Source organism: Theropithecus gelada, chromosome 2, assembly GCF_003255815.1.
Source record: "Theropithecus gelada isolate Dixy chromosome 2, Tgel_1.0, whole genome shotgun sequence".
In the NCBI taxonomy this organism is placed as follows: domain Eukaryota; kingdom Metazoa; phylum Chordata; class Mammalia; order Primates; family Cercopithecidae; genus Theropithecus; species Theropithecus gelada.
The window spans coordinates 150,386,186-150,392,185 of record NC_037669.1 but is presented as its reverse complement, the minus strand read 5'-3'; the positions used below and the strand labels follow the sequence as shown (position 1 = coordinate 150,392,185).

The following is a 6,000-nucleotide window of genomic DNA, read 5'->3' as shown; positions in this document are numbered from 1 at the left end:
CCCAAAAAAAAAAAAAAAAAAAAAAAAAAAAAAAGATGGAGTCTCACACCGTCGCCCAGGCTGGAGTGCAGTGGCACGATCTCAGCTCGCTGCAACCTCCACCTCCTGCGTTCAAGCAATTCTCCTGCCTTAGCCTCCCAAGTAGCTAGGATTACAGGTGCCTGCTACCACACCTGGCTAACTTTTTGTATTTTTAGTAGAGACCGGGTTTCACCATGTTGGCCAGGCTGGTCTTGAACTCCTGATCTCAGGTGATCCACCTGCCTCAGCCTCTCAAAGTACTGGGATTACAGGCATGAGCCACTGTGCCCCGCCTCTTTTTTCTTTAGCATAATTATTTTGAGATCCATCTATGTTTCCATGTGTATCCGTAGTTCTTATTGCTGAATAGTATTGCATTGTATGGATATAGCCAAATTTATTAATTCATCTATTGGTGGATATTTGGGTTGTTTGCAGTTTTCAGTGATTACAAATAAAGTGTCTGAACATTCGCATTTCCCTGCTGTGTGAACATGTGCTTTTATTTTTCTTGGGTAGATATCTAGGAGTAGATTGGCTGGATCTTTTGGTAGGTGTGCTTGTTGCTAACTTTTCAAAAGATTGTGAAACTTTTCTTTTCTTTAAAAAACAAACAAACAAACAAAAAAACATTCCCACCAGCAGGACGTGAGAGTTTCAGTTGCTCCACTTCTGGGTCATTACATGGTATGGTCAGTCTTTAAAATTTCTAGCATTCTGGTGGGTATGTAGTGGTTGCTCATTATAGCTTTGATTTGCCCTTTCCTGGTGACTAATGATTTGGAACACCCTTTTTATGGGCTTATTTTTGCAATCTTTGTATCTTGGGGAAGTTTCTGTTCAGATCTTTTACCTGTTTCAAAAAATGTGTCTTGGACTGGGCGCATTGGCTCACACCTGTAACCCCAGCACTTTGGGAGGCCAGGGCGGGAGGATCACTTAAGCCCAGGAGTTTGAGAGCAGACTGGACAACAGAGCAAGATCCCCTTCTTGGCTGGGCATGATGGTTCATGCCTGTAATCCCAGCAGTTTGGGAGGCCGAGGCAGGAGGATCACTTGAAGTCAGGAGTTCAAGAACAGCCTGGCCAGTATGGTGAAACCCCATCTCTAGTAAAATTACAAAAAAAAAAATTTTTTTTAAAGACCCCCCCTTCTCTACAGAAGAAGAGTTTGTTTTTAATTAGCTGGGCATGGTGGTATGTGCCTATAGTCCTAGCTACTGGGGAGGCTGGGGCAGGAGGGTTGCTTGAGCCCAGGAGTTTGAGGCTGCAGTGAGCTGTGATTGTGCCACTGCACTCCAGCTTGGGCAGCAGAACGAGACCCTGTCTCTAAAATAAAATAATATGTTTTGTTGTAAAAGTTCTTTGTATATTCTAGATATGAGTGAGGCATTTATTTTATGTTTTGCAAATATTTTTTCCCAGTCTTTGGTTTGCTTTTTCATTTTAGTAACTGGGTTCTTCTGTTGTTTGATTCTTCTTCAGTTAAGCTTCTCTACTAAGTTTTTTATTTCAATAATCAGAATATGATACCTGATTTTTGAAAATTATCCTTCACCTTCTACAGTTTTAATTATGCTTATTTTTCTTTGTTCTATTTGCTGATACGGCCCAGTGTTTTCAGGTATTGCCGTCTTCGTTGAGTTTCGTACTTTTCTTTATGGATTAGTTGTATCTTGAATGTGTGATAATAACTGGTTTTGTGCTCCTCTTCTTGTGTTTAGACTTTCCTGTTACAACATTCGGGGATGGAGGTAGCCTGTAGAGCCAAGAGCAGCCTGGGTGTGGAGGCTGTCTGCTCCTTTAACCTTTCACCAACCCTTTCAGAACATTGCCCACTTTTTCAGCCCAAGCACCCAAGCTCCCTGTTCCTACTTCAAGCAGATGCTGCTGCTACTGTTGCTAGTTGCTTGGCACCAGGGACTCATGCATACTGAGAGAAGCAAAGCTGTGCTCATCTGACTGCTCCTGCTCTGGTACTCCATCTCATAACCTAGTCTTTGACCCAGAGCTCCCTCCTCTCCATCTTTGGTGAACCAACTACCTTATTTCTGGGTGGCCTTCTCTGATGTCCCTTTTCTTCCTCTCCCTGCTAGAGAGGATTCTTTTTCTGTTTTTTTCCTAGCATCCAGTATCTGTAATTCATTGTTTACATGTCTGTCATTTGTAATAATTGAACTCTTATAGAGAAGCAGCAGATATTATTCACATGTGAGTGTCTATCACCCTGAATAACACAGACTATTTGAATGAGACATTTTTATTTAGAGAATGGGAGTTTTAATTAGAAAAGACAATAGAGCTTGAGACTCCCTGGGAGAGCAGGCCAGGTAAGGTACCACATGGAGCAACAGGCCAGGTAAGGTACCACATGGAGAGATACTGGTCTGTTTCTTTTACTGGTAGGTTAATCTTAGGTTATTTAATCTTGTTTAATCTTTTTATATTACAATAATTTTAATTATATAAAATGTGAGAATGTGTGTATACATACATATATCTGCATACATTTTATTAAAACAGTACATGTTCATTGGGTTTCGGTTTTTGTTTTTTGTTTTGAGACAGAGTCTCACTCTGTCACCCAGACTGGAGTGCAATGGCACAATCTTGGCTCACTGCAATCTCTGCCTTCCCGGACTCAAGCGATTCTCCCACCTCAGCTTCCCGAGTAGCTAGGATTACAGGTGCATGCCACCACGCCCAGCTAATTTTCATATTTTTAGTAGAGACCAGTTTTCACCATGTTGGCCAGTCTGGTCTTGAACTCCTGACCTCAGGTGATCTGCTTGCTTTGGCCTCTCAAAGTGCTGGGATTATAGGCATGAGCCACTGTGCCTGGCCAATAAATGGTTTTTTAAACAGTACTGGGACAACTGGATATTTCTATGCAGAACAATGAAGGTGGATCCCTACCTTAAACTGTATACAAAAATTAACTCAAAATGGATAAAAGACCCAAACTTGAGAGCTAATTTATGAAATTCTTAGAAGTAAACATAGACGCAAGTCTTTATGACCTTGGATTAGTCAGTGTTATTTTAGATATGCCACTAAAAGCACAAGCAACCAAAGAAAAAATAGATAAGTGGTACTTCATCAAAATTAATAACTTTTTTGCTTAGATAACATTATTACAAAAGTAAAAGGATAACTCGTGGAATGGGAGAAAATAATTGCACATTATATATTTGATAAGGGGCTTGCATCTATATATAAAGAACTTTTAAAACTTTGGGAGGACAAGCTGGGTGGATCACTTGAGGTCAGGAGTTTGAGACCAGCCTGGCCATGGCCAACATGGTGAAACCCCGTCTCTTCTAAAAATACAAAAATTAGCCAGGAGCGGTGGCAGGCGCCTGTAAATCCCAGCTACTTGGGAGGCTGAAGCAGGAGAATCACTTGAACTGGGAGGCAGAGGTCACAGTGAGCCAAGATTGTACCACTGCACTCCATCCTGGGCAACAAGAGTGAAACTCCATCTCAAAGAAATAAAATACTGATGTTTCTTCATCATTTAAGTCCATGTTAGTTTGTTTGTTTGTTTTTAGTTTGGTTTTTGAGATGGAGTCTCATTCTGTTGCCCAGGCTGGAGTGCAGTGGCATAATTTTTAGTGCACTGCAGCCTCTGCCTTCCGGGCTCAAGTGATCATCCCGCCTCAGCCTCCAAAGTAGCTGGGACTATAGGCATGCACCACCATGTCCAGCTAATTTTTTGTATTTTTAGTAGAGACGGGGTTTCACCATGTTGTCCAGGCTGGTCTTGAACTCCTGAACTCAACTGATCTGCCCGCCTTGGCCCCCCAAAGTGCTGGGATTACAGGAGTGAGCCACTGTGCCTGGCCCATGTTAGTTTCTTTAGTTGGATAATGACTTAAGGAAATTTCTTGAAAGATTTTAAACTAACTAGGGAACGTTAGTAATATGATAGGCACTATTTAGGCTGTGTTTGCTGTTTTCTGCTTACATCAAGTAGCACTGAGGCGGGCATGGCACATTAAACAGGTTCCATGAACACTATCCATGACTAAGTCAGGACGCCACCCTTTAGATCCCCATCAGCAAACTACATCTGAGTAACTAACTTAACTGACATTTTACACCTGGGTAAGAGTAGCAATTTACAACTTCTGTTTTTATTTTCTGGTATTTTTTCTCTTAGTGGGGGAAGAGGTAGTTGATAAAGTATCATATTTATATGTGAGACTAACTAGTTTAAGTTTTTAAAAATTAGGTTTGGTTCTTGGCAGAAGGATCTTGTTCAAGTAAGGAAAATTCACTTTAGTGCTGGAAATAACTTTTTTACTTGTTTCTAATGGCCACTAGTATATGGCATTAGATTTGGGACATAGCTATTAATTTGTGTACATATTGTATGAACGTAATTCTTTATACTCATTATTTTCATTGTGTAATTGTTCTTTAGAAAGCAGATTTGGAGACAGTTTGTTCATATCTGCTATATATTTATTTGCTTTGTAACTATTTTGTAAATATAATTTACATTATTTTCCTAGAAATTTAAAATCAAAATGTTCAAAACAGTATTGTGATAAGAATATTTTAAGATGACTTAAAAACACTGCTAAATAAACTCTTAGCACTTTTGTTTCAGACATCTCCACTTTAGTGTCAACTGCATGGGTCAACAAACTACTGTGGCCCCAATCTGCCTATTTTTGTAAGCAAAACTTTATTGGAATACAGCCACACTCATTACATTTATGTTTCTGTCATCCCTGGTGTAGAGGATTTTATCCCTTCATTCCTGCAAATACCTGGATCTCAAAGATCTTATAAGATCTTTAATAAGATCTTATTTTAATAAGATCAGTATCTTATTAAACTGGCCTGTGGGCTTTCTGTGTGTTTCATTTCTCTCTATAGCAAACTGATTACTTCTTTGAGATTGGTCTTCCTTTTCTTTTTCTGCAACAGGATCGCAGTATGTGGTAGGGAAGTGATGCTGTCTGAAGGTGACATCCTGTTCTCCTCTCTTCTGTCCTCTCGATCCTTATTTTGGCCACCTGGTAATTGTGGGGGAGGGGTAGAATGCTCGTCTAAATTATAAAATGAAATTGCTTGGGGTTGGGGGAGATTCCTGCCATGCAGTTGAGAAATAAAAGTTACCTGGCTTTCAGTACAATCTGTTTTGGGGTCATGGGGTGTTTTGAGAATCAGAAGAAAGTTGTGGAACCACTCCCCGGGGGGCGGGAAAGAATATATTCAGAAATGTATTATTACAGAAATCTTTGATCAGTTTTTAAACATTGAAATACAAGTGACTTTACCAATGTATTCTAATATACTTGTCGGCAGCCACTTCTGGTGTTAGAACTTTGGACATTTTAGAAAAATAATTGATTTTAAGTGTTCCCAGAATAAGTCACTGGTTCAGGATAGATCTATCTTAGTGTTCCCAAATTGTGAAAGGAAAAAGATTAAGCCCTTAATGTTGAAACGTGTGTCTCCCAAATCTTGCATTGTGCTTGGCAGTAGAGCTGTGAAATTCCGTTGATCAGAGGGCTTGTTTCTGGCCTTGTTCTTTTTTCACTTCTGCACGAGCCCTTCCATTTGACCAGTGTGTCCTAAACTTTATTCATTGAATGCTATCTTCATGAGTTTGCCTTCTCTGCGTATTTCCTGATATTCTTTCAATGAACTCAGTTTTAAAAATATATATATGTAAAATTTTTAAATATGGAACGACTCACAAATTTGCATGTCATCCTGGCACGAGGGCCGTGCTAATCTTCTCTGTATCGTTCCGCTGTTAGTATATGTGCTGCCGAAGTGAGCACTTAATTTTTTGTAAAGACAAAGTGTTGCCTGGCCTGGTCCCAACTCCTGGGCTCAGGCGATCCTCCCATCTCAGCCTCTCGAAGTGCTGGGATTACAGGTGTGAGCCATCAACTCACTTTTTAAAACTTAAATTTAAGCAAATAATTACTGTCTGTGAAATATGGGTTTCATGTACTAA

At 40.0% G+C, this 6,000-nt stretch overlaps 1 protein-coding gene and 1 non-coding gene across 2 annotated transcripts in view; one reads left to right on the top strand and one right to left on the bottom strand.

Moving 5' to 3' along the window:
* Positions 1-6,000, top strand: part of ATP1B3 (ATPase Na+/K+ transporting subunit beta 3) — a 48,724-nt gene that overhangs the window by 19,866 nt on the left and 22,858 nt on the right. The window lies entirely within an intron of this gene.
* On the bottom strand, positions 5,715-5,821 carry LOC112619827. The gene has a single exon (XR_003118328.1). It is a non-coding gene; the product is annotated as a U6 spliceosomal RNA (small nuclear RNA).